General features: G+C 43.9%; 1 long non-coding RNA gene across 1 annotated transcript; it reads right to left on the bottom strand.

Annotated features, from left to right (window-relative positions):
• Positions 1-634: 634 nt before the first annotated feature.
• On the bottom strand, positions 635-27,437 carry LOC116974834. Its single transcript, XR_004412450.1, has 2 exons — positions 27,389-27,437; positions 635-944 (listed from the first exon to the last, which is right to left on the bottom strand). It is a non-coding gene; the product is annotated as an uncharacterized LOC116974834 (long non-coding RNA).
• Positions 27,438-27,558: the final 121 nt, after the last annotated feature.

The following is a 27,558-nucleotide window of genomic DNA, read 5'->3' as shown; positions in this document are numbered from 1 at the left end:
TTCCAAGGGCTCTCATGGCACCCCAAAAAACATGAGCTGCTAAATAAATATTTCACCCCCATGTTTAAAATGGACAAGAGAAGGTTGTATTGACTGGCAAATCAGAGTCAGAGCATCACCAGAGAGGTTAAATGATAGGGTATTCATTCAGTTATTAAAGACATAATCACATTAAAAAGTACAATTATTATGTCATGCCTTCATGTGAATGATTTAGATCTTGAATGGGTTGTGTTTCAACAGAATACAATTATCATTTAAGATTGGAGAAATTAATGGGAATGATTTAGTAGTTTGTAATATTCTGACAGTTCACTTGGGAATTGCTGGAGAAGTGGCAGCAGATTCCATTGTATATACAATGCAATGGTCTATTAAAAGTATAGAAAATGATGGAATCTTCTATCAGTCATCCTTTCAATAATTGAAAGTGACTGATAATTTTATTCTGCTTTTAATTCACATTACCTATATGAAATGCCTCTGGCATCGTGTTTTAATTGTTTTGAAGATATTTATTTTGAGACCATTTAAGGGAAAAGTTGAAATTTTCACTTCACCATACACAACGATCGTGAATGAGTGTTTTACAGCATCTCAACATGCCCTGAAACTATGATGCAAAAGAATGTTGTGCATCACTAATCCAATCTTTTATTTTTACCTCTTTGCTTAATTAACCTTACGATTTTTTGCCAAATTAACACATGCTGCATGAGGTAACCAGAATACATTATGAAGGCCTGGGGGATATCATTTATACCTTGCTTTGCGCCACTGTCCATAACTTGCAGAAAACAAAAATTGCTTGTGAATTATCAGGTCAACCCACTGGCGAGATCTAAATCTTATCCCATGGGAGTTTGTAATATATCTTCCTTCCACCATCGCAATGGCCTTCTGTAATTGCTGTGAACTCACTGTCTGCCATTTGCTGCCACAGTCTGTAATATAACAAACAACAATGAGTAGGTTCAAGGTAGTTACACAAATCTCAGAGTTCAAATAACATAAACTACTTGAGCTCTACTCTTGTGGTTTATGATGTCAACTGGCTCTCTTGACTGCGTAAGTGCTTTTTTGACACACAACCAGCCTCCTATTATTGGATATATTGTCTCTCAAGGGGCAGTTTTGTATTCTGCTGTAAGCTGCACAGGTTATTTTAATGGAATGACTATGTCTGGCCTGGCCAAATTCTCCTGTTCAGACAAAAGCAAACAAACCTAATAAGACTGGCCACATTTCATTAGGACAGCATGGTTCACAGTTAGCGACCTAATGATGCCATAAAGATGTTATTTTTCAATTTCCTAAGAACATCTGTCTCAGTTGTTAGAATAACTAAAATATGAGGCTGTCATTTTACATTCCTAAAAGTTAAAGAAAAGTTTATCAAAGTCAGAAATTTATGAATTTCACAGCTAACCTTTTACTTTTATTGATCAGTTTACCAAATGTCATCTGGTAGGTGAGATATAATGGTTGCTCATAATGTTATTTACAGACAGATGCACAAGCAGAGACAGAGTCATTGTAGCTGTGAACCCAAGTGAGCTTCAGTCAAAATGACAAGAATCTATATGAAGCTGGCAGATTATTCATGGTCGTTTGATTAACCAAGGGCAAATTAACAAATCGCTATTCACATCTGAATGTTTAATATACTTGGACTGCGTCTATAGGGGAAGAAAATCACATCCTTTGAATGAAATATTGAGCCCGAATTCCTGCTGTACAAATGCAAAGATTATGGAGGCTTATGCCTAAGTATACATTTGGGGAAAGTCTTTTTCTGTTCTGTATTTGCACTAGATTAAGCATTCAGTTATTGGGCTGGTACAGGTGCACTGATGCATTGGAAAGTGCAGCTGCAATGCTATAGGTTTTGCTATGTACTGTATATAGGGCAGCATAATGGCTGAGCGGTGAAGCTGATGCCTTACAGTACCAGGGACCTGGGTTCAATCCTGGTGTGCAATCTGTATGGAGTTTGCACCATGTGGCCTGTGACCGTGTGGGTTTTCTCCGGGTGATCCGATTTCCTCCCACTTTCCACAGACGTGCGGATTTGTAGGTTAATAGGCCTCTGTAGATTTTACCTAGTGTGTAAGGTGGAACTAGTGTATGGGTGCGCAGGTGATTGCTGGTGGGCTGAATGGTCTGATTCCATGCTGTATTTCTAAACTAAATTAAACTAAACTGAGAACAGATCTTTATACCAGAAGTGCTTTGAGAAAACGTTAGGCTTTGACACAAACTAAAAATAAACAAAGACTGGGAATACTCAGCAGAATGGGTGTCATTTGTGGAACAGTAGACAGAACATACATTTCAAGTCAGAACCCTTCGTCAGAACCACAAAAAGCTTAAATGCTCCTGTATCCAATGATTATGGAGCAGCCCACCATGCAGAACCTTATGAAGGCCTTGTGTAAGTCCATGTAGACTACATCTGTGGCCCTGCCCTCATCAACCTTCCGGCTTACATCATCAAAAGACTCAATCAAATTCGCGAGGCATGATCTCCCATGCACAAAACCAGCTGACTAACCCTAAACACCCCTGTCTTCCCAAATGCATGTATATTTTATCCTTCATAATCCTCTCCAGTAACATTTACCAACACAGATGTTAGGTTTACTGGTCCATAATTCCCAGGGTTTTTTGAGAGACGACAGTCTTCCAGCACCTCACCTGTGTCTAACAATGATCTATATATCTCAGCCAATGGTCTATATATGTCAATAACTCGTAAAATATAACATCAATCCGAACGAAACTTGGCACTGCACATCCCAGGACAATGGTGAGTAAGGTGATCTATATATCCTGCTATTTCTTCTCTTGCCCTTTGATATATCTGATCAGGGCCAGGAGATTTATCTACCTTCATAAGTCTTAGGATGTCCAGCATCTCAATGGCTCAATGGTACTTTATTGTCACATGTACAGAGGGACAGTGATTTTGTTTTGTATACAGTTCAGCAAGAGTATTGCAAAACATAAGCACATCAGTACAAGCGTATAGAAATAGTACACTAAGATGGTATATAAGAGTCGCCAAGTTTTCATGTCAAGTTGTTATGTACAGAGTTGTTAACCCGGCCATGAAGGCTTGTTGTCCTGGCAGCATCACAGGGTCGGCCTGACCAAGCACAGCTGTCGGTGTCCTCTCCACTGCCGCTCCACCGCGCCGCGCCACTGCGCGTCGTACCTGGTCCGTTCGCTCAACCTGTTGGTGCAGTGCCCAGTCCAGCCGAAAACCAGGTTACGGGGAGAAGGCAGGAGAATGGAGAGGGATAGATAGATCAGCCATGATTGGATGGTGTAGACTTGATGGGCCGAATGGCCTAATTCTGCACCTATCTGTCTATGTTATTAAAACTCTCATCTTGTTTGTTTGTATGCGTGCATGGATGTGATATCCCAAAACCCCGCCAAAATTGTACACGATAGTGCTACAATGTTTGGCCCCCATTACTCACCATTGTCCTGGGATGTGCAGTGCCAGGTTTCGTTCGGATTGATGTTATATTTTACGAGTTATTAACATTATAAACTTTCCAAAAACCACTTTCAAATCCACTTTCCACTTGCCCTGCCCGACAGCCACATTACAATGACATCACAATGGGATCCCAAATCTAATTTACATTAAAAAATCGCGATTTTCAAAGAAACTCAATTTTAATCAAATTCTTCCGTTTTCATTAACAGCTAACATTGTGTTTAGGTTATTTTGAAAAAAAATCGCGATTTTCATTGTGGGGGGTTGGGATAGGGGGGAGGTGAGGAGTGGGGGAGCAGGGGGATAGAGGGAAGAGGGGGGTAGGAAGGGGAGAGTAGTTATGACGGGAGGGAGGGAGAGGTGAGGGAGGGAGTGGAGAAGGGGAGGAGGAGAGGGGAAAGAAGAGGGAGGGTGAAGTGGCCTGGTGTGGGCCAAGTCCTGGGGCTGTAGCCGGGCCTGGGGTTTGGGCTCTGGGGAGCGGACAGGGACATGGACTGGGCTCCGAGCCCTGCGCTGGGGTTCGAGCCGGTGCGGGATCAGGGGGCAGGGAGAGGCCGCGCCGGGGAAAGGACTAGGCCGCACCCTCAGCCTCTCCTTGCCCCTCTCCTGGCTCCAGGCCGCTTGGCCCATCCCCCCTGACAGCCCCCGTCTCAAGTACAACTTCATCGCCGACGTGGTGGAGAAAACGGGGCTGGCAGAGGTTTACATCGAGATCCTGGGGAGGTGAGGAGGAAGAGTGGGAGGGATTGAGGGAGAGGAGTGGGTAGGGAAGGAGAGGGAGGGGGAAGTGAGGGAGGTGAGGAGGGATAGTGGGGGAGGAGGGGCGAGTGGGGGAGGTCGGGAAGGACAGTGGGGGTGGGTGGGATAGGGGGAGGTGAGGAGTGGGGGACGAGGTGGATAGAGGGAGAGGAGGGGGTAGGGAGGGGAGAGGGGTTATGGAGTGAGTGAGCCAGGGAAGGAGTGACTCAGGGAAGGAGTGAGCCAGGGAAGGGGACATAGTTGCAGAATAAGGGGGGGCTCTTTTAAAACGGAGATGAGGAAGAACTTCTTCACCCAGAGGGTGGTTAATTTATGGAATTCACTGCCCCAGGGAGCAGTGGAAGCAGAAACTTTAAATATATTTAAGACTAAAATAGATGGTTTTTTAGCTGCCAAGGGGATAAGGGGCTACGGGGAGAGGGCAGGGATATGGACCTAGGTATGGTTAGTATAGTAAGGCCTGAGTGATCTCCTGGACAAGTGTCGATCGCCTGGATTGGGGTCGGAGAGGAATTTCCCGGATTTTTTTCCCGAATTGGACCTGGGTTTTTATCCGGTTTTTTGCCTCTCCCAGGAGATCACGAGGTTTTTGGGGTGGAAAGGGGTGATAGCGGTATAAAGGGGAGGGTAGTGTCTTGTGTTCTGTGTCTTGTGTCTACTGTTTGTGGGTAAGTGTGTCTGTTTAGTGTTCAGCCATGAGCGAATGGCGGTGCGGGCTCGACGGACCTGGTGGTCTACTCTCGAACCTACTTTCTATGTTTCTATGTTTCTATGTGACTGAGGAGAGGGGAAAGGAGAGGGAGGGAGAGGTGAGGGAGGGAGTGGGGAGGGGAGGAGGAGAAGGGAAAGAAGAGGGAGGGTGAAGAGGAGGGGGAGGGAGTACTGGGGGATGAGTGGAAATTGAGGAGAATAGGGGTAGGAAGAGGGATTGTGGGGTAATGGAGGAGGGGGAAGAGGGAGGAGGGGAGGGAGGGGGTGTTGGGAGGAAGCAGGGGAGGGTGGGGAGAGGGAGGATTATGGAGAAGGGGAATAGGGGACTGATGAGGGAGAGTGAGATGCGTTCACATTGATCTTATATTTACAAGTTAGTGCCTGTTTAAACTTTAAATACGTCAGTCGCGCCTGCGCAGTTGGGGGCTATGGGAGAGTGGTGTAATATTGTGTTTGCACTTGGTCCAGTATATTACTAAAACTCTCATCTTGTTTGTTTGCGTGCGTGCGTGCATGTGTGTGTGTGCGTGATATTTCAAAACCTCGCCAGAACGGTACACGGTAGAGCTACAAGGGCGGGGAGTGAGTGACTGAGGGTAGGAGAAAGAAGAGAGGCGAAGTGAGGGAGGGAGTGGGGGAGGGGAGGAGGAGAGGTGAAAGAGGGAGGGTGAAGAGGAGGGGGAGGGTGTGCTGGGGGATGAGCGGGAATGGAGGAGGATAGGGGTAGGAAGAGGGATTACGAGGCGCAGTTGGGGGAGGGTTGCCGTGACTCGCATCACAACGGGATCTCTGGCATCGCAACGGGAAACCCTCAGCCGCGCCTGCACAGTTGGGGGCTATGGATGAGTGGTGGAATATTGCCTTGGGGGACCGAGCCCAATGGATCCGTACTTGGCCCAGTAACATGAACATATGATAGTGAAGCTGTGTGTGGAATAGGAACTACTTGTTTCAGCTTGTAAATGGGAAGAGAATATGGAATGAGGATTTGGGATGTGAGAATGAGGATTTGGGATGAAGCATGGGGATTCCTTACCATTGATGAGCTCAGCCCTGCTGTGGGCAACAGCCAGGACAGTATTTTCCAAGGGGCCCAAGACTTGCTGTTGTACAGGTGTCGCAGCAGTAAAGTTACTGCCTTACAGCGCCAGAGATCCGGGTTCGATCCTGACTCCAGGTGCTGTCTGTGCAGAGTTTGTATGTTCTCCTTGTGACCATATGAGTTTTCTCTGGGCGCTCCGGTTTCGTCCCACACTCCAAAGACGTACAGGCTTGTAGGTTAATTGGCTTTGGTAAAATTGTAAATTGTCCCAGGTGTGTGTAGGATAGTGCTTACGGGGTAATCACTGGTCAGCATGGACTCAGTGAGCTGAATGGCCCGTTTCCGTACAGTATCTCTAAAAAAAAGTCTTACACTATTCTACACCCAAGTGTAGAGGTTGCGAAAGTGGGATAACATAGAATTAGTGTACGGGTGATCGATGGTTGGCATGGAATCGATGGGCTAAAGAGCCTGCTTCCAAATCTGTAAATGACTACCTTGGAGATCAATGCATGGGGATAAGCTCAAGGACTCTGACGCATTGTAGAAGACATTGAGTCCACATCAATGGTCAAAATTGGCAATTGGAGCTGCAAACTTCACACCCGTGCTGCCACTCCCCACTGCAGTGTTGTGTCATCTCTGAAGCTTCCCAGTTCGTTTTCAGCTGTAAACGCCGCAGTCATCGATCCGCTAGAGGTGAGAGTAATGATGATGATGATACTTTGTCACATGTATCTAGGTACTGTGAAACTCTTTGTTTTTTGCATAGAATGCACAAAGTACACAAAGAGTTACCATGTTTCTAGTGTCAACAAAGACACAAACTGGTTGGCCCCTCTTCACTCTCGGTGGCCCCCCACATTCTCAGTACCCATACCCCCCCTCCCCCCAACCAGCTCCCTCTTTGTTCTCAGTGGCCTCCCCCGCCAGGTCAGGTTAGATCCATAGTCAGCACAGACTCATTATAAATGATGCCAGCCACTCAGCCTGTTGAAGTGTTCAACCAATGATCATTGTGGTTGGCAAGGCTGGATCTCCAATCCCAGGAATGTGTACATAACTCCACCCTTCACTGCAAACCACAGTCATGTTTTTAGGGCCATTGAGTTTCGATCTTTTTCTTGTCCATCACTCAGCCTTTTCTAGCCATTGCTTTCTGTTTCTGCTTGGCTTCAGTAATCTTCTATAATTCTGCTAAATGTCACCGCCTATCTAATGTCACATACTTGGTTGGCAAACTGCTTCTGATCAAGAGATGCCATAATAACCCTATATTATGTTAAACAGAATGTGTCCATCCTACTTGTGTACAAAATCATGAGAGGAACAGATCAGGTAAACGTACAGGCTCTTTTGGCCAGAATAGGGGAATTGAGAACCAGAAGACATAGGTTTAAGGTGAAGGAAGAAAGAGTAAATGGGAACCTGAGGGGTAACTTTGTTTACACAAAGGATGGTGGGTGTATGGAACGAGTTGCCGGAGGAGTTAGTTGAGGCAGGTACTATCGCAACATTTAAGAAACATTTGGACAGGTACATGGATAAGGTAGGTTTGGAGGGATATGGGGCAAACGCAGGCAGGTAGGACTAGTGTAGATGGTCAGCATGGGCAAGTTGGGCCGAAGAGCCTGTTTCCACACTGTATGACTATGGCTCCACTCTAAATGGAGGTCCTTTATCAGTTATGAATTGCACACAGTATTTGTAAGCAAGACAGTTTCAAAGAATTGCTGCAAGGTTTTTTAAAAATAAGAATATGTATCAATATGTCTGAATATATCACAATGTTATAATTCAACAGAATAGCACAATTAATGATTTGTGAAAAAGGTATCATTTTTGATGAGTGGAAATACTAATGTTGTCGCATTTTAAAATACTTCTTAAAATTTCTCCAGCTAAACATAACATTTTTGTACATGTGCTTTAAAACCATATTATATTCTTGCCAGAATTGGCTGTCAGCTGGTATGCTGAGCTAAGGGTAATAACATGACGTAACATCCCATGCATTACATTTCTGCACATCAAGCGCTGAATTGTAAGGTGTTATTACCCGCATTATACTGTACGGAACATCACAAATGATAACAATGCTGCTTTTTCATCTGCTTGTATTATTTTCCAGCAGTTCACCTCTGTCACGGTGTCTACAGCTGCAGAGCCATGGAAGCAGAACTGTTGATTCCACCTCAGCACCAATGTTCCACAGTGATTTGGCAATTCAGAGGTTTGCCTCTGCCTGAAGATGGATATAGGTGAACCAGACTCCTGTCAGTTTTTCCCCAAGAGGACCATACAATCCCACCAGAAGCCACAGAAGAACTGATGGAACTCATCACACACATAGTTACAGCGACAGCCTCTGTCAAAACTCAAACCTCCTGTCACATCGATGTCAGATGAGTGCCCTCTTGCTTTATCACCACACCACTGAAGAAATGATTTTGGAATAGTCCCTGAAGTAAAGTCTCCCCTTCATGCTTTTTCACTTTAGTATGCTGTTTATTTTAGCTGTCTTTAGTAGTGATAGACCATTACAAATACTGGATCGGAGACACTTAAGACTGTGCGCTGACTGCTACATTTCCACTGCAGGTCTAAACCAGTTCAAATTCTGCAACATCCCTGGCTTCACGTCTGAGACTTCCACGTTTGCTCAAATTGCCATCAGGGGGATTCGCAACCACATTGACTTCAGCCAAATATTTCACATCATAAAATAGTGAATTGTGGACGCAGTCCAGACCAGCACACAAACCAACTTCCCTTCCATTGACTCCATTTACACTTCACGCTGCAATGGGAAGGGCATCAGCGTAATAAAGGACCAATCTCACCCCAGTCGCTACCTCTTCTCCCCTCTCCCATCAGGCAAGAGGTATAGAGAGGTGTGAAAATGCACTCCTCCAGAATATGGAAACAGCATCTTATACTGAACCCTTTGAAACAGAATATTACGACACTTTTTTTGTGAAACTTAATCATCTCGCATTATTTTCTTCCCTCATCTTATCAATGATGACATGTGGCTAAGCTATGATTCTGCTCTCTGTTGTTTGTGCAAAGGCCGACTGGACATCATACTATGGGTGCAAGAGGACTTGCTGGAGATGTGTATGTAGTTGTTGCTGGTACAGGTGTAATAGTAGATATTCCACTTACATTGCAGCTTACCAGAGACACACAGAATCGCACAATTGCTATACGAAGGACAAGGGGGGACTCTCAACTGGAGGCCATATTTATTCAGGATATTCAAGACCTGATTAGTTTTAGTTTCAGTTTTAGAGATACTGCATGGGAACAAGCCCTTTGGCCCACCGAGTCCACTCCGACCATCGATCACCCGTTCACACTTGTTCTATGATATCCCACTTTCTCATCCAATCCCTACACATTCGAGGCCATTTACAGAGGTCATCTAAGATACAAATCCACTCATCTTTAGGATGTGGGAGGAAACTGGAGCACAGACGGCACCCCAGGTAAGGATCAAACCCGGGCCTCTGGCGTGGTGAGATGGCAGTTCTATTATTGTGCCACCGTACCGTCCTGCTAGTAGACATCATTGTCAAGTGACCGATGAGGATGTAGAGTATTGCGCAGAGTTTAAGACAAATGATGCATTTTATAGGATAGAGCATTGATGATGCTTTCACTAAATATAGGTGAGGTAATTGAACTGAATTTTTCGGGAAATTGCATGTTACTGCGTGATGATTGACTCTTGGCATTAAGCTTCATGCCTAATTACTCTCAGGGCTTTCTGAACATGTGTCTAGAGAGAGTCTTTGCCACCTGTGGAAGCAGACATATCTCCTACTTTCCCCCTTCCAGTGAGACCCCTAATGCAGAATCGGACATCTTTGAAACCAACAGCTTCCCATGTTGTTCCCTTCTTCAATGTTTCTTATACATCAGTCCGGGCTTGACTGCAGACACAACACACTATTCTTCAAGAGGTTTAGGCTTGTTTTAACAGCAGCTAGCCATTTACCCCATTGGCCTTGACTGAAGTATCCAGGCAGACACAGCACGGTTAGAGACATAAAGTACTGGGGTAACTCAGCGGGTCAGGCAGCATCTCTGGAGAAAGGTCCCAACCTGAAACGTTGCGTATACATGTTTTCGTCAGAGATGCTGCCTTGACCTGCTGAATTTCTCCAACACTTTGTGTCTTTTTTTGCAAACCACCATCTGCAGTTCCTCGTGTTTTCAACAGCATAATTGGTGTTGGCCTAAGCATTGTAAATATGCAGGCAAAATGAAGTGGGCTGTTTGCATTGCAAGCAATGGCCAAGGCTTAATTCTACATTAAAATCCATGCACCCATTTTCTTGGGCATTCATTTTAGCCCCTTAGATGTATCCAGTTCAATACCAGTTGAGTTATCTAATTTCAAAATTTCAAGTAATCCTGCAATCCCTCTCCCCCTCCCTCCTCCCCCCCCCCCCCCCCCCCCCCCCCCCCCCCCCCCCCCCCCCCCCCCCGCCCACACAGACTAGTTGTCCAACTAGTTGCACTGTTCACATCCTTGTATCCCTGTGTTATCACCTCTTCCCGAGCCAACATGGGCCATTATGGGCTCTTGGTCATCGGTTGCCGGCCCTGCTTTGTTCTGGCCTTTTATTACCTCCAGTTCCCTCCCCTCTACTTTCATTCTGAAGAAGCGTCTCCTGCCCTTTTTCTCCAGAGATGCTGCCTGACCCCGTTGAGTTACTCCATGCACTTTGTGTCTATCTTCAATACGGGTTCACTTCCCCTGCAGAGAGCCGTTCTTCGCCATGGTTGCCAAAGTTCTGGATGCTTTCCTAATTTTAATGAGGTCAGTGTGCAGCTCACAAATGTAACAATGCTATTTTAATTTTATATGGTAACAAAACAGTCTCAGAAGCTGCCCCCTTCTGAGTTGGCAGACAGCACTGGCTAGTTATGTCTGGTTAATGCCTGGAACACATCTAAACTCGTAAACGGACTCCCGAACATAATACTGCTACATATCTTACTATTAAGACTAATTTATTGTCAACACACAGAATGAGCAGGGGTGATATTTGCAGGTCCCACCAGGAGGAATCGGCAATATTCTTTCCGTGGGACATTGGATAGCAAAGTAATTGTCATGCAAATGGTGCTGCGAGTAATAATCTGCCCTTTAATGATGAAATGATGGACCTGCCAAACACTAGATCTGCCACGAACTGCCGGCATTTCCCTCCTGCCAGGCAAAAAAAAATAGATGCCCATCTGGGAGTTATTAACATATCCTCCTGAACTCAATACTGACTTTAGCATAATCCATATTTGTTGGAGGAAGTCCAGAAGCAGCAGCTCGAGAGGGGCTCTTATATGTTGCTGTGACACATTTCACCCAGCACAGATAAAAGCATGCTTGGACAGCTGAACAATTCAGAAATGCAAATATCAAAAACGCTCCTCAGACTAGATAAAAAGGACAAATCCCTCTTGGCAAGACATCCCAGTTACTTGTTTTCTAGTTTGAATTCTCCAAATGATGTCTTCGAGCTATAAATAGAAGATCAAAGCTGGTGTCATCCCCATTATGTCTGTAAATGGGTTATGTGGGAAAAAAATCTTCACCATTGAATACGTGTCTCTTAAAGAGCTGACACTAAATTTCCAATCTGACAAGGAGTGAGCTTGACTGAAATAAAATGAAAATCAAGATAACACTCACAGGTTTATTTAAATCTTCGATCTAAAGGCCAGATCCATTCTTTCGGACTGAAGCCGCAGTTTTTAACGATAGAGGCCAGGTTTCTGAAACAGAACCTGGCTTCCACTGTAGATTAAGCATGAGGTTAAACCTCAATTAATATTAATAGACTGCATTCAGATATTCAGAACCAAGCACAGATATGAACATTTGAACTAATTGCTTCAATAATCCATATTTGTCGAAGGAACAAACTTACAACTGGTTTGAAAGCTTTTCCCAGTTTGTTGTTTGTGGGCTATGATTCGTTTAGCCTGAGATAATGCGAACAATTAAACACCCAGCATTTTATTTGGCATCGCTCCAGGAAGATGTGGGAGCCACTGGTAATGCAGATTTCCCAGAACACACTGACAAGATAGATAACTGTTCCCTGTTCCCAGTCTTTGGCACTGGTACTGTCACAGCAACACAGCTATTATGGGCTCATTTAAAGCCAACATTTCAATCGAGTTGCCCTTGTGGCTGAATGTTATTAAATGAATAGTTAAAAAAAAATAAAAAAATTCTGGCTATGAAGATTATTGTTAGTTTAGTTTAGTTTAGAGATACAGCACGGGCACAGGTCTTTCTGCCCACTGAGTCAGTGCCGACCAGCGACCCCCGCACATTTGCTACATGAGGACAATTTATAACTTTTACCAAAGCCAATTAATCTACATATCTGTTCGTCTTTTGGGTGTGGGAGAAAACCGGATCACCTGAAGAAAACCCACGTGGTCACGGGGAGAACATGCAAACTCCCTACAGACAGCACCTGTGGTCAGGATCGAACCTGGGTCTCTGGCGCTGTAAGGCAGCAACTCTACTGATGCGCCACCGTGCCGCCCATGTGGTTGTCCCATAGTTCCATATCCATCTCTAATTTAGAGATATATTTTTAATTTCAAAATACATACCTATTTGTTTGGAAGATGTGGGTGGCCCTTGCTTAGTTAGCATTATTGATTGCCATTGCCATGTAGTCTCTGGGGAATATACATGGGTCGTGGAACATGGGGGGGGGGGGGGGGCTGCAGCCCCTCCACTTTTTTGGCGAGACATGCTTCATAACCGGAAATTATCCAGCCCGCAGGCGTATTTTTCTCTTCTTCTGAGGACCTCCGACATCCAGAATCTCAGAACAAGCGCTTAGTGAGCGCGGCAAAACCATGACCAGCCGTGGCAGAAACTGGCTGCCCCCCCCCCCCAAAACCCTCCCTCCCCCCTGCTCAACGGCCAATCACAGCGCTGTTCACAGTCGAGATATGGGGCAGCGTGAGATATGGGGGAAGCACTGTGATTGGCCGCCGAGCGGAAGGTAGTGAGGGTCCCGAGAGGGAGGGAGAGAGAGAGAGGGAGAGGGGGGGGAGATATATCCCCCCTCTTTGAGTTGGGGAATGGCCTGTTACATCCCCCAGTTTTTGGAGGTCGAGCAACAACAAAAAATAATAATTGTGCCACCCTCCCTCCACTCGATCGCTTTGCTCCCTCACCGGGTACCCCCGAGGCCGGTGATCAGTGATCACTCAGCCCCCCCACTTTCAAAAACGTTTCGCGGCCACTGATTTACACCCACCATATACATGCAGACAGTCATTTTCCACCAGTAACGATGAAAGAACAGAGATAGAACTTGCATGCAACTTGCATGCAGGATAATCAATGACTTGGAGGGGAACTTAGAGATGGTAACATAGAAAATAGGTGCAGGAGTAGGACCTTCGAGCCAGCGCCGCCGTTCATTATGATCATGGCTGATCATCCAAAATCAATACTCCGTTCCTGCCTTTTCCCCCTTATCCCTTGATTCCGTTAGCCTGAAGAACTAAATCTATCTCCTTCTTGAAAACATCCAGTCAATTGGCCTCCACTGCCTTCTGTGGCAGAGTTTTCCACAGATTCACAACTCTCTGGGGAAAAAGATTTTCCTCGTCTCAGTCCTAAATCGCCTCCCCCTTATTCTTAAACTGTGACCCCTGGTTCTGGACTCCACCAACATCGGGAACATTTTTCCTGCACCTAACCTGTCCAATCCCTTAAGAATTTTATAACCATATAACCATATAACAATTACAGCACGGAAACAGGCCATCTCGGCCCTACAAGTCCATGCCGAACAACTTTTTTCCCTTAGTCCCACCTGCCTGCACTCATACCATAACCCTCCATTCCCTTCTCATCCATATGCCTATCCAATTTATTTTTAAATTATACCAACGAACCTGCCGCCACCACTTCCACTGGAAGCTCATTCCACACCGCTACCACTCTCTGAGTAAAGAAGTTCCCCCTCATGTTACCCCTAAACTATGGTTATATGATTATATGTACAAGGACACCCAGGTCTTGTTGCACCTTCCCTTTTCCTAATCTGACACCATTCAGATAATAATCTGCTGCCTTGTTCTGCCACCAAAGTGGATAACCTCACATTTATCCACATTATACCATATTTATCCACATGTTTTACCATGTGCGACCAAAGCACCGTCAAATTCCTTGGATAGATAGATAGATAGATAGATAGATAGATAGATAGATAGATAGATAGATAGATAGATAGATAGATAGATAGATAGATAGATAGATAGATAGATAGATAGATAGATAGATAGATAGATCCTTTATTGTCATTCAGACCTTTCGGTCTGAACGAAATTATGTTGCCTGCAGTCATACACAGAATCAATAATAACAAAACATACAATAAACACAAATTAAACATCCACCACAGTGAGTTCACCAAGCACATCCTCACTGTGATGGAGGCAAAGTCTTAGTCTCCGTCTCTTCCCTCCTTGTTCTCCCTCTGCGCTGAGGCGATCGATCCAGGCCGAAGACGCCGCTCTCCAGTCGAGCGGACCTCCGTGGTGATGTCGCCGCCGCCGAAAGCCGGAACGCCGTCTCCGCTCCGAGACGGCCCGCCACAGCATCAGTTCCGGGCCGCCGCCCCAACTCCAGGTCCCGCAGTCTCCGCTCCCGGCCGCCGCCCCAGCTCCGGGTCCCGCAGTCTCCGTTCCGGGCCGCTGCCCCAGCTCCAGGTCCCGCAGTCTCCGCTCCGGGCCGCCGCCCCAGCTCCGGGTCCCGCAGTCTCCGCTCCAGGCCGCTGCCCCAGCTCCGGGCCGCCGCCCCAGCTCCGGGTCCCGCAGTCGCTGTTCCAGGTCCCGCAGTCTCCGCTCCGGGCAGCCGCCCCAGCTCCAGGCCGCCGCCCCAGCTCCGGGTCCCGCAGTCTCAGCTCCGAGCCCCGCTGCATCAGCTTCAGGCCGCCGCCGAAAGCCAGAACGCCGCACCAGCAAGTCGGCCACCGCTGCCTTAGCCCCGAAAATGGCCAGCCTCTCGTTGGTAAGTCCTGGCTGGCTCTGCCTCCGGAGCCTCGGGGTCGGTCGCAGGTTGGAGGCCGCCAGCTCCACCATTAGGCCTCAGCGCAGACGGAGGCAGAGAAGGGGGATACGACACGAAAAAGTCGCATTCCCCCGAAGGAAGAGACAGAGAACAAGTTTCACCCCCTCTAACACAACCCAACAAACTAAAACTTAACCAAAACAAGACAAAAAAAACAACTGAAAAAAGTAAAGACAGACGGACTGCAGGCGAGCCGCAGCTGTTAACAGCGCCGCCAGTTCCGGATACGCACTTGGCTAATAAATGTATTCTGACTTGTGACTGCATCTGCCATGTCCATGGTAACGTCGCATTGAACTGTTAGACATCCTTCTGAGGGATATACAATTCAATGATTCAATGATATTTAGATTTGGGAGATGTTACAGGATGCTGTGTTATGAGGCTGGGGGCGTTTCCACAGTACATTTAGTGAAAGGTCCTGCAATCAAGATGGTGAAAATGCTTATTATGAAAGATAGAACATTTTGCTCTGCATTATGTTGTGTCTTTTGAGCAAAGTTTGAGCTACAGTAATCCAGACAAGTGGAAAATATTGGCTCCTGTAAATTGTAAACTCACCCTAGTGTGTAGAATTGTGCTAGTGTATGGGGTGATCAGCATGGACTCGGTGGGCCGAAGGGCCTGTTTCCACGCAGTATGTTTAAAATCTACAGTAAAGTACAGTCTAAAGTCTAACTTTCTCAGGTTTCTTCAAGAGCACCTCGGAAGGACTGAGGCACAAAGGGAACATCATTACCTGAAATAATTTACTTTTCTGGAGTCAAGATGCTGGATGCCTCTGCACAACCACACTCCTGGAGTCCTTCCTCAGATGGACTACAGCAGGTCAAGAAGCTAGATCATTACAACTATCTCAGAGGCAGTGGGGCTGGCCTTACATCTACATTCCGTAAATTAAAAAAGATACAGCTTGGAAACTGTAAGCCCACTGAGTCCATGCTGACCATTGATCACCCGTACAATATTCAATGTCAGTCTGAAGAAGGATCTCGACCTGAAACGTCACCCATTCCTTCTCTCCAGAGATGCTGCCTGTCCCGCTGACTTACTCCAGCTTTTTGTGAGTATCAGAATCAGAATCACACTTTATTCGCCTAGCATGTTTTGCTACATACGAGGAATTTCATTGGCCCTGAAGATGCTGCTTGTATCTTTGGCTTCAAGAACCAAACACCTCTAATGGACTGACATGTGTGCAGTGTGGAGTGAGTGCCACTCCATAACAGATGTTATCTTTCACGTGAAACGGTAACCTCAAGGTTGCATTCTCGTTCTCGGTTGATCTCAGGGGATATCAAAACGGAGCAGGGAAATTTAATTTGGCCAATAGTTTATTCCTCAATCAACATTAGTACAAGAGTTTAAGATTAGTTCTTATCCCTTGTGGGACTTTGTTGTTCCCTGACTGCTTGCTACACTCCTCTCCACAACAAGAATGGCAAAAGAACTCCAAGCTCATCGGCATATCATGACATTGCAAATGTTGCTCTACAAAAGCAAGTATTTTTCTCTAATCTAAAAGAGCTTGTTTAGTAATGACCTAAGAAAATGAGTATATGAAAAGAATGATCTTTGAAGATTACACTATCCATGACCAAATATTGCAGCATGGTTGCTTAATAACACACAGAATTGGCCAATGATACAGTAGATTTAAGAACCACCATCATTGGAAGGTCTAATACAACACGTTACACTAACTTCTTCCAGCAGTTTGCTCTTTACGCCAGATCTTGAATGATTTTCCAATATAATAAAGTGCTCCCAAAGTAATTAATTTAGCCTTTCTATTAATGTGGACACAAATTGGATAACAATGAAGGCCTTATTTATACCGTGACTGGTGCTGATGGCTTGGACTGATAGATGAAAACATCTGCTATATAATGTAACCTTTTCTGGAAGTTTGACCTTTTAAAAACTGTACTTGGCTTGCTTTTATGCTCATGCTTGGGCTGAATACCATCGTAATGAAAGACATTTGGACGGGTACATGGATTTAAATGATTTAGATGAGAATGCACAATGCCTGGTGAGTACGTTTGCAGGTGACGCTAAAATTGGTGATGTCGTAGACAGTGAAGAAGGTTATCTATAGTTACAGTGGGATCTTGTTCAACTAGGTAAGTGGGCTGAGCAATGGCAAATTGCATTCAATTCAGATAAGTGTGAGTTGTCGCGTTTTTGGAAGTAAAATCAAGGTTGGACTTCCATAATGAATAGTAGGGCCCTGGGAAGTGTTGTACAACAGAGGGAACTAAGAGTACATGGTTTCCTGAAAGTGGAGTCACAGGTAGACAGAGTAGTGAAGGAGGCGTACATCATAAAGGGTATTGAGTACAAGAGTTGGGATGTTATGTTGCAGTTGCGCAAGACATTGATTCAATAGACAATAGACGATAGGTGCAGGAGTAGGCCATTCGGCCCTTCGAGCCAGCACCGCCATTCAATGTGATCATGGCTGATCGTCCCCAATCAGTACCCCGTTCCTGCCTTCTCCCCATATCCCCTGACTCTGCTATCATCAAGAGCCCTACCTAGCTCTCTCTTGAAAGTATCCAGAGAACCGGCCTCCACCGCCCTCTGAGGCAGAGAATTCCACAGACTCACAATGCTCTGTGTGAAAAAGTGTTTCCTCATCTCCGTTCTAAATGGCTTACCCCTTATTCTTAAACTGTGGCCCCTGGTTCTGGACTCCCCCAATTCGATAATTCAATAATACTTTATTGAGGCCGCACTTGGATATTAAGTACAATTTTGGTCACCTTGCTCGAGGAAAGACACCACTAGCCACTGTGATGATTACCTAGAATGTTGTCAGGCCTCAAGGGTCTGAGCTATAGGGAGACTGGGCAGGTTAATTGGCCTCTGGACTATATTCCTTGGAGGGTAGGAGATTGAGGGGTGACCTTATAGAGGTGTATAAAATCATGAAGGGCACAGGATGAATGCACATTATCTTTTTCCCAGGGTAGGGAATCAAGAACTCAAGAGGTGTAGGAAAGAACTGCAGATGCTGGTTTAAATCAAAGGTAAATCTAAAATGCTGCACTAACTCAGCGGGACAGGCAGCCTCTCAGGAGAGAAGGAATGGGTGATGTTTCGGGTTGAGTGATGTAAGGGGAGTGGGCGGGACAGATAGAATGCAGTCGGAGACAGTAAGACTTGTGGTAGAACTGGGAAGGGGGAGGGGATGGAGAGAGAGGGAAAGCAAGGGCTATCTGAAGTTAGAAGTCAAAGTTCATACCGCTGGGGTGTAAGCTGCCCAAGCGAAATATGAGGTGCTGTTCCTCCAATTTGCGCTGGGCCTCACTCTGACAATGGAGGAGCTCCTGGGCAGAAAGGTCGGATTGGGAATGGGAGGGGGAGTTGAAGTGCTGAGCAACCGGGAGATCAAGTAGGTTAAGACAGGAACAGTGATTGTTCGACGTACCCTACAAAGACGCAGGCATAGTTAGGGCCCATGCGAGTGCCCATAGCTACGCCTTGGATTTGGAGGAAGTGGGAGGAGTCGAAGGAGAAGTTGTTGAGGGTAAGGACCAGCTTTGCTCGTGGAGAGTATAAATAGACGGAAATTGGCTGGTACTGGGGTAAAAAAAAGGAGGGCTTTTAGACCTTCCTGGTGGGGAATGGAGGTGTAGAGTAACTGGACATTCCATAGTAAAGATGAGGGAGTGGGGGCCTGGAAAAAGGAAGTCATTGAAGATTCCATTGTAAAGATGAGGGAGTAAACTCAAGAGCATAGGTTTAAGGTGAGAGGAGAAAATATGTAAAAAGTACCCAAGTGACCACTTCTTCACATAGAGGATGGTGCGTATATGAACTAGCTGCCAGTGAAAGTGGTTGAGGCAGGTGCAATAACAATGTTTAAATGTCATTTGGACAGGTACATGGTTATAGGAAAGGTTTAGAGGAATTTGGGCCCAACACAGGCAAATGGCACCTGCTTAGATGGGCTATATTAAACTGAACTGTTCTGTATTTTTGTTTACAATACTCTGTTGTGCTGCAGCAAGCTAGAATTTGATTGTCCTATCTGGGACACATGACAATAAACTCTCTTGACTTGACTTGACTTGACTTGATCTTGTTTGGCAAGGATGAGTTAGGCCCAAGGGCCTGTTTCCTTGCTGTTATTCTACGACTATGAATAATCGATTCACAGGCTTCCACATCCTGAAACCAGCTTACAACAAGCAGCCTGTTGCAAATCTCTCTCACGTAGTCCTTCTCTACCGCTGGTTACAACTGACCTCCAAATATTGACTTCTGACGATGCAAGACCAAGACAGATGCTCCGAATCAAGAATAAAAGCCACAATACCAACGCTGGATAACATAATCACTGTATGTTCCATTTATACTACTGGAAATACTTGCTAGAATTAGCGGATGATATAGGCTTTTACTTTACAACATTATATTTGCTTAATTGAATGGAAGCATGAAAGACATTTCAGTACTCCCCAGAGTCGTAGAAAGCTACTTGGAAATAATATATGGAGCTTATGAGATATGCACTTGCTTGCACACGCTGATTATGAACAGACAGGTGCAGAACAAATATACATATGAGACAAAATTTTATACTGACAATATTCTATTAGTGAACCGACTTGAGAACTACTGAGTAACAGTAATTGTAATTGGAAAATACATAGATTCTACTAATGAAAGGGAATGGGAGGAATGACACCAAAATTTACAATTTGTGAAAATATTGGCCTTCTTCTGCTAGGAACAGTGTGCTATGTCGTTGAGGCAGAACAGGGCATTGCACGTTTAGTGTGACTTTTCCTTGTGTTTCAATGGTATTGTGCATGAGACCAAAGGCATAATCCAAGTGGCAGTGAGCTGTTGGAATCCACAGCATACACAGAGGATCCGGAACAATCTGCAGTCAGTCCTCTTGTACACCGACTGCCTCTCTGTACTTGATAGACTCACCTCTTTTCTTATTTAGTATAGTTGAGAGGGGGAAGGTTTAACGGAGATGTGCGGGGGAAGTTTTTTACACAGAGTGTGATGGGGGCCTGGTACACATTGCCAGGGGTGGTGGATGCAGATGCAATAGTGGCGTTTAAGAAGCTTTTAGATAGATACTTAGAAATACAGGGAATAGAAGGATATGGATCATGTACAGACATAAGATCAGTTTAACTTGGCATCATATTCAGCGCAAAACATTGTGGGTTGAAAGGGAGAATATGCAAACTCCACATAGACAGCACCTGGTGTCAAGATCGAATCCGGGCCACTGGCTCTGTGAGGCAGCAATTAGACTTTAGACTTTCGAGATATGGCACAGAAACATGCCCTTTGGCCAACCAAGTACACACTAACCTGTGGTCACCCCATACACTAGCACTTTCCTAAACACTAGGGATAATTTACAATTTGATTTACCGAAACCAATTAACCTACAAACCTGGAGACTTTGTAGTGTGGGAGAAAACCAGAGCACCTGGAGAAAACCCACGCATTCCCAGAGAGAATGTACAAACTACGTACAGATAGCACCTGTAGTCAGGATAGAGCCCGGGTCTCTGGCGCTGTAAGACAGCACCTCCACCACTACATCACTGTGCCGACCCAAATGTCAGCATTCGTAGCATCGGGACCCTAATTCCTCTCAGATGGATGGGCCATATTGCTCGTATGCCCAATTCCAGGTCACATATCAGGTGTTTCATTCTGAGCTCTTTCATGCGGATAGAGAAAAAAAATCAAGGATGAGTTCAAAGCCCCCTCATGAAAGAGTAACGTTTTCACCAAGTCCAGGGAAACACTGTCGCATCATCACTCAAAGTGTGAAAGAAACATTTAAAGTGGCATAGAGAGCCTCATGTCAGTTACTAACTTATCACATTGAATGGCGGTGCTGGCACGAAGGGCCGAATGGCCTACTCCTGCACCTATTGTCTATTGTCTATTACATAACATTTAAAATACAATTGGACAGGTACATGGATAGGACAAGTTTGGAGGGATATGGACCCAGCGGAGGCAGGTGGGACTAATGTAGCTGGGACATGTTGGCCGGTGTGGGCAAGTTGGACCAAAGGGCCTGTTTCCACACTGTATCACTTTATGACTCTATGACTCTAAGTAGCATAACGTTTTCAGCATTTGGCCCAAAACGTCACCTATCCATGTTCTCCAAGGATGCTGCCTGATGCACTGAGTTACTCCTTCCCTTGGTATACCAGCATCTGCAGTTCTGTTTCCACATATAGCTTTCAGCATTTGGTTTTCCGAATAGTTCCATTGCACAGCAATCGTGTCCTTTGTTTCCAACATGTTTGGTGCAAGATTTCCTGCATAACAGAAGCAGCCAGCTTTGTATAAACATATCAAAACAACATCCAAATAAACCAGCCCCTCTGATAGAGATCTTTGAAGAAAATTCAACACTACTTCCATAATTAGTCAAGGAATCATACAAAGTGGAACAGGCCCTTCAGCCCAAAAGTTGGGAAAAGGGGAAGTACAATGGGATCTGGGGGGGTTCCTGTTCATCAGTCAATGAAATTAAGCATGCAGATACAGCAGGTAATGAAGAAATGCTAATGGCATGTTGGCCTTCATAGAGAGAAGTATAAGAGCAAAGAGGTCCTTCTGCAGTTGTACAGAGCCCTAGTGAGACCACACCTGGAGTATTGTGTGCAGTTTTGGTCCCCTAATTTGAGGAAGGACATTCTTGCTATTGAGGGAGTGCAGCGTAGGTTTACAAGGTTAATTCCCGGGTTGGCGGGACTGCCATATGCTGAGAGAATGGAGCGGCTGGGCTTGTACCCTCTGGAGTTTAGAAGGATAGGGGATCTTATTTAAACATATAAGATTATAAAGGGTTTGGAAACGCTAGAGGCAGGAAACATGTTCCCGATGTTGGGGGAGTCCAGAACCAAGGGCCACAGTTTAAGATTAAGGGGTAAGCCATTTAGAACGGAGATGAGGAAACACTTTTTCACACAGAGAGTTGGTGGAGGCCGGTTCTCTGGATAATTTCAAGAGAGAGCTAGATAGGGCTCTTAAAGATAGTGCAGTCAAAACGCTAATATAACACATTCATTTGTAGGATGTACAAAGTTGAATAAATTTTGGAGTGATATATTTTATATATTTACAAAGCTCTTCAAGTCAAGAATAGAACCCAAAATGGAATGGATTATATTTGGAATAATAGGAGAAGATACCAATTTAAATAAAGACCAAAATGTTTTTTTTAATTATGGGTTAATAATTGGAAAGAAATTGATACTTAAATTTTGGAAAAATACAACCATACCAACTGTTAAAATGTGGATTAGGAATATGATGGACATAGCACGCCTTGAAGAAATGAGACTCCGACTAATAGATGAATATGACCAATTCTTAAGGAGTTGCTCTCCTTTCATCGACTTTTTGGAATCATGTGATGCAGCGGTACCATAAGGATTGCTGATTTCAGTTCATGACGTGGATAGATCTACATCTCCGAATATAGATTTGAAAAATTCTCTTTTAAGGGGCCTTCTCTTCTATTTCTACTTTCCACTTTTTATTTTTTATTTTATTTTTTTATTTTTTATATACACACTTCACGTTTTTCTACTCTCTACCATCTATTTTTCCACTTTTTCCCCTTTCTATTGTTTTCTTTTTCTTGTCTTGCTTACTTCCTTCTCATAACATAAAACTAGAGGTTGTACATAGAATGGATTACGGTATGACATAGTTGGCACCTAAAATTAGGTGCCACTGTATTGTTTTGTACTGTATTAACTTCTAATAAAATAAACAAATTTAAAAAAATTTTAAAAATTTAAAATTAAAAAAAAAAAAAAAGATAGTGCAGTCAGGGTATATGGTGAGAAGGCAGGAACGGGGTACTGATTGTGGATGATCAGCCATGATCACATTGAAGCTGGCTCGAAGGGCTGAATGGCCTACTCCTGCACCAATTGTCTATGTCTATTATCCATGCTGACCTAGATGCCCCACCTGCACTAGTTCCATCGACCTGCTTTCGCCCATATCCATCTGAACTCATTATTGGTGTCATTATGCACAGCAAACCAATCACCTACAAATCAAAACTATTTTAATATCTTGACTTAATATTTAGTTTCATTTAGAGATACAGCGTGGAAACAGGCTCTTCGGCGCACCGAGTCCACACAGACCAGCGATCCCCGCACAATAACACGACCCTACACACATTAGGGACAATTTATTTTTATACTATACCAAGCCAATTAACCTACAAACCTATACATCTTTGGAGTGTGGGAGGAAACCGAATATCTCAGAGAAACCCCACGCGGTCACGGGGAGAGCGCGCAAACTCCATAAAGACAGCGCCCGTAGTCGGGATCGAACCCGGCACAACTCTACCGCTGCGCCACCGTGCCACCCCATAAGCAAGGGGCAAGAGAGAGGAAAGTGTTAACAGATACATCCGATTCGCCAATTTTATAGCAAAACAAGTCTACTGTTATAAGCATTTCTCAGCAGAGTAGAAGTTTTGATTACCTGCATCCCAATAAAACAACTCCAGTGGAAGCATACTGCAATCAATACAATGTAATGGGCCTCATCATGCTGGCCACAGCAGTGGTTCTGAATGGAAATGCTGCTATTCTGCCATTCAAAGTGTACACTGTTATTCAGGACTGACTGGCAAATATTGGGGGGAGGCGAGTTAGCCATGTTATTGAACATGATGTGGGGAGTCTAGTGGGGATTTTCCACACATCCCCGGAAACAGGCAAGGCTTGACGCTGGATCTCGCTACCAAGTTTGAAGATAAGGTGGGCCTTTGAGTGCATTGTCTGTATCAGACAGGCACAGAAAATAATGGACCTGTTTAATAAAAATGTAAACTATAAACAATGCAATGTCTCAAGACAGTGTATGTTATTTTGACACAAAATGCTGGAGCAACTCAGTGGGTCAGTCAGCATCCCTGGAGAAAAGGAATAGGTGATGTTTCGAGTCAAGTCCTTTATTCAGACTCAATGTTACTGTAGTCCTGATAACCTACTTTATAGTCATATTCACAACTGTGAATTAGCACTGTGGCTAACTTTAAAAGTAAATGATAAGCTATCTTCTAAGTTGCACTAAAATCAAGAAATAACTTTGCATTAATTCAGTCAAGTCTGCGTTATTTGTTCTACTTCAGAATTTAGCTTACAGTGATATATTAAATAGCTCAAAGTATACTTTTATTACACTAAGTAATTATAAGTAAGAATTAGTTTTCATTGTTCGCATTTTTTCTTACTGTTTTTTTCAAAATTACAAAAATGACAATATGTTCAAAATAATCTAATTACTAGTAAAGCATTTAGTAATGTGGGGATTGTGCTACTAAATGTAACTTAATACATTTGTAGCAGCAAAATACCAGACTATCTTGCTATCCATGTGTTGTTCTTGCAAGAATGATCTGGTTTCAACAATATTGCTCACCACAGCAACCGTTCAGAGACATTTGATGTTTATCAGGAATTAATTGGGCTGAATCTTTCTTCCACTTAGCAATGAAGGCACCAGTTTATCTTTCCTATTATCAATGTTTAGTTTTTAGTTTAGTTTATAGATACATCATAGAAACAGGCCCTCCAGCCCTCCACGCTAACCATCGATCTCCCGTTCATACATGTTCTATGTTATTCCACTTTCTCATCCACTCTCTACGCAATTTTATAGATGGCAATTAATCTACAAACCCGCATGTGTTTGGGATGTGGGAGGATACTGGAGCATCCATACGAAACCCACAGAGAGAACATGCAAACTCCACACAGACAGCATCCGAGGTCAGGGTCGAACCCAGTTCTTTGGTGCTTTGTGAGGCAGCAACTTTATCAGCTGCGCCGTTGTGTTTTCACAATTTTGATTCCTTCTCATAACATTTTGCAAGGGAACTAATATATTCATGATGATAATTTTCAAAATAAATAATCCACTACAAATAATTATGGAATTCTGCAATAATGAAAGTCAAAATGAAAGCTTATCAATGATTACAATGGGTTCATTAATCTGTGTTTTGACCTTATCTTTGAAACACGTTGCTGATAACAATGTGTAGGAAGGAACTGCAGATGCTGGTTTACCATATAACCATATATAACCATATAACAAATACAGCACAGAAACAGGCCATCTCGGCCCTTCTAGTCCGTGCCGAACACTGATTCTCCCCTAGTCCCATCTACCTGCACTCAGACTATAACCCTCCATGCCTTTCCCGTCCATATACCTATCCAATTTATTTTTAAATTATAAAATCGAACCTGCCTCCACCACTTCCACTGGAAGCTCATTCCACACAGCTACCACTCTCTGTACACCGAAGATAGACAGAAAATGCTGGAGTAACTCAGCGGGACAGGCAGCATTTCTGAAGAAAAAGAATGTGACGTTTCACACCAAAGACTTAAGTCTGAAGAAGGGTCTCTGAAATGTCACCTGTTTCTTTTCTCCAGAGATGCTGCCTGACCCGCTGAGTTACTCCAGCATTTTCTGTCTATCTTTGCAGATAACAATCATCTAGTTTGCATAATATTATATTTGGTTGGCTCAGTCATTTTGACAGGAACCCTTTCCATCAGACCTAGGTCAAAAGAAGTGCATCTTACAATCTCAAAGAGTCATAACTTCAGCGGATTGAAACCACTATTTATTTAACCACCACTTTACGATCAGGCATTACTAATCTTTACCTGACACTGAAATATGGTAATATACGACCACACAGATTCAAAGGCAGCCATACAGAACTTTATCTGATTAAGTAACTCGGCCCATCAATTCCTGTCTTTGTTAACATTAAATAAAGAGAAGTCACTGTTGAGTCAGGCTGCCTAAAGTCTTACTTAAACATTAGCAATGCACACGTAAACAATAGAACTACTGTAATCTGCAGGAGAGCAAGTTCAAAGCGACCAGAGAGAATTCTCATCCCTGCCCACAATATAAATATTTCACATTAATCAAAGAAAGGTGGAGCGCATTGAGCACAATGGATAGAATGTAAGATTGTAAAAGATAAAAGTCAATCGTCACATCTCAAAGAGATCAAGACTAATGGAGAGCAGAAACCTGTTCAGGCCGCAATGAGAGCATTGTCTTGTCGTGCTGTACTGCTGGAAGGCAAACAGCAGGGGGCTCATCGGCACTGGTATGGTGCTGGAGCAGCTTTACCCATTTTAAAATGATCTGACCTGACTTTCACATACAGACAAAGCTACCTTGCTGAAATGGAGACCACTGCCTCAGTAAACAACATAAGCCATCCTAATAATCAATAGGTAAACAAATACAATGCCAAAGATACCTTTATTAAAGATGATACTACCTGTAGCCCGATTCAGTGCCTTGTGAAAACAGTTACATGCATGCTTCCTAAAGTCAAAATCTACTGATGATTGATCAAAAGCTTAAAGGCAGTTAAAATGCAGAACTTCTGCATTGCCTATACTTCAATGACTTGGAAGAAACATCTTTAAATGCTAACAAGAAATGCTTTCATTTCGATATTGCTGTTGAGAGAGAAATAAGAAATTCATTTGATAAATGATTCTGGCATTGCTAATCAGACCAAAGGAGGCTACAAAATGAAAGCGCCAAACACAATTTCTATTTAATGTATAGAACTTGGATCTATTATTTAAAAGAGAAATTATAGTTCAGTTGTCATTATAAATATCACAACAGATAAACAGTTTGGGGTTGTTGAAGGAAGATACTGCTTTACTGATACACATAGATGCAAGTTTCAACTATGAACACTATCAGAATAAATTATTTATCGTATAGAACAATGGGAGTAGCTATGTTAGATGCTAACGTATTTGTCTTGATTCATTTTATGAAGTGTTGAAGTGTTTAATAATGACATTTGCTGTGCAATGATTTGAAATAACAGTGATTGGTTAGTCTATTAACACGGATAATTATTGTCCTGCATTCTTGCTGATTTGACCAGCAGCTTCTATGAGTTGGTTATTTTTATAATTTTTTTAAACTCTGGTAATGCACTTTATCTGTAGCTATTATTCCAATCTCCATGCGTTTATAAAACTTCTCTATGATACGACTCTGATGTGTAGCAACATATCCTTGTTTCTAATCTTGGAACATACCTACGAAAGCCAAAGGGAAGTACTTTTATAGACCCTATTGTGTTTGAAAGAAATAACTAAAATAAAAGTAAAATTGTACTCAGAGGCATTCTTACCTTTTACTCCTGCTTTTGTAATAAAAGAAAACAACATGTACAATTTCTTAGGTACACAAAAATGCTGGAGAAACTCAGCGGGTGCAGCAGCATCTATGGAGCGAAGGAGATAGGTAACGTTTCGGGCCGAAACCCTTCTTCATGTACAATTTCTTGTCTGGCAGTGGGGA

This window comes from Amblyraja radiata, chromosome 7, assembly GCF_010909765.2.
Source record: "Amblyraja radiata isolate CabotCenter1 chromosome 7, sAmbRad1.1.pri, whole genome shotgun sequence".
NCBI classification, from domain to species: domain Eukaryota; kingdom Metazoa; phylum Chordata; class Chondrichthyes; order Rajiformes; family Rajidae; genus Amblyraja; species Amblyraja radiata.
Note: the sequence above shows the minus strand (reverse complement) of the source record. Positions and strands in the feature narration are given on the sequence as shown.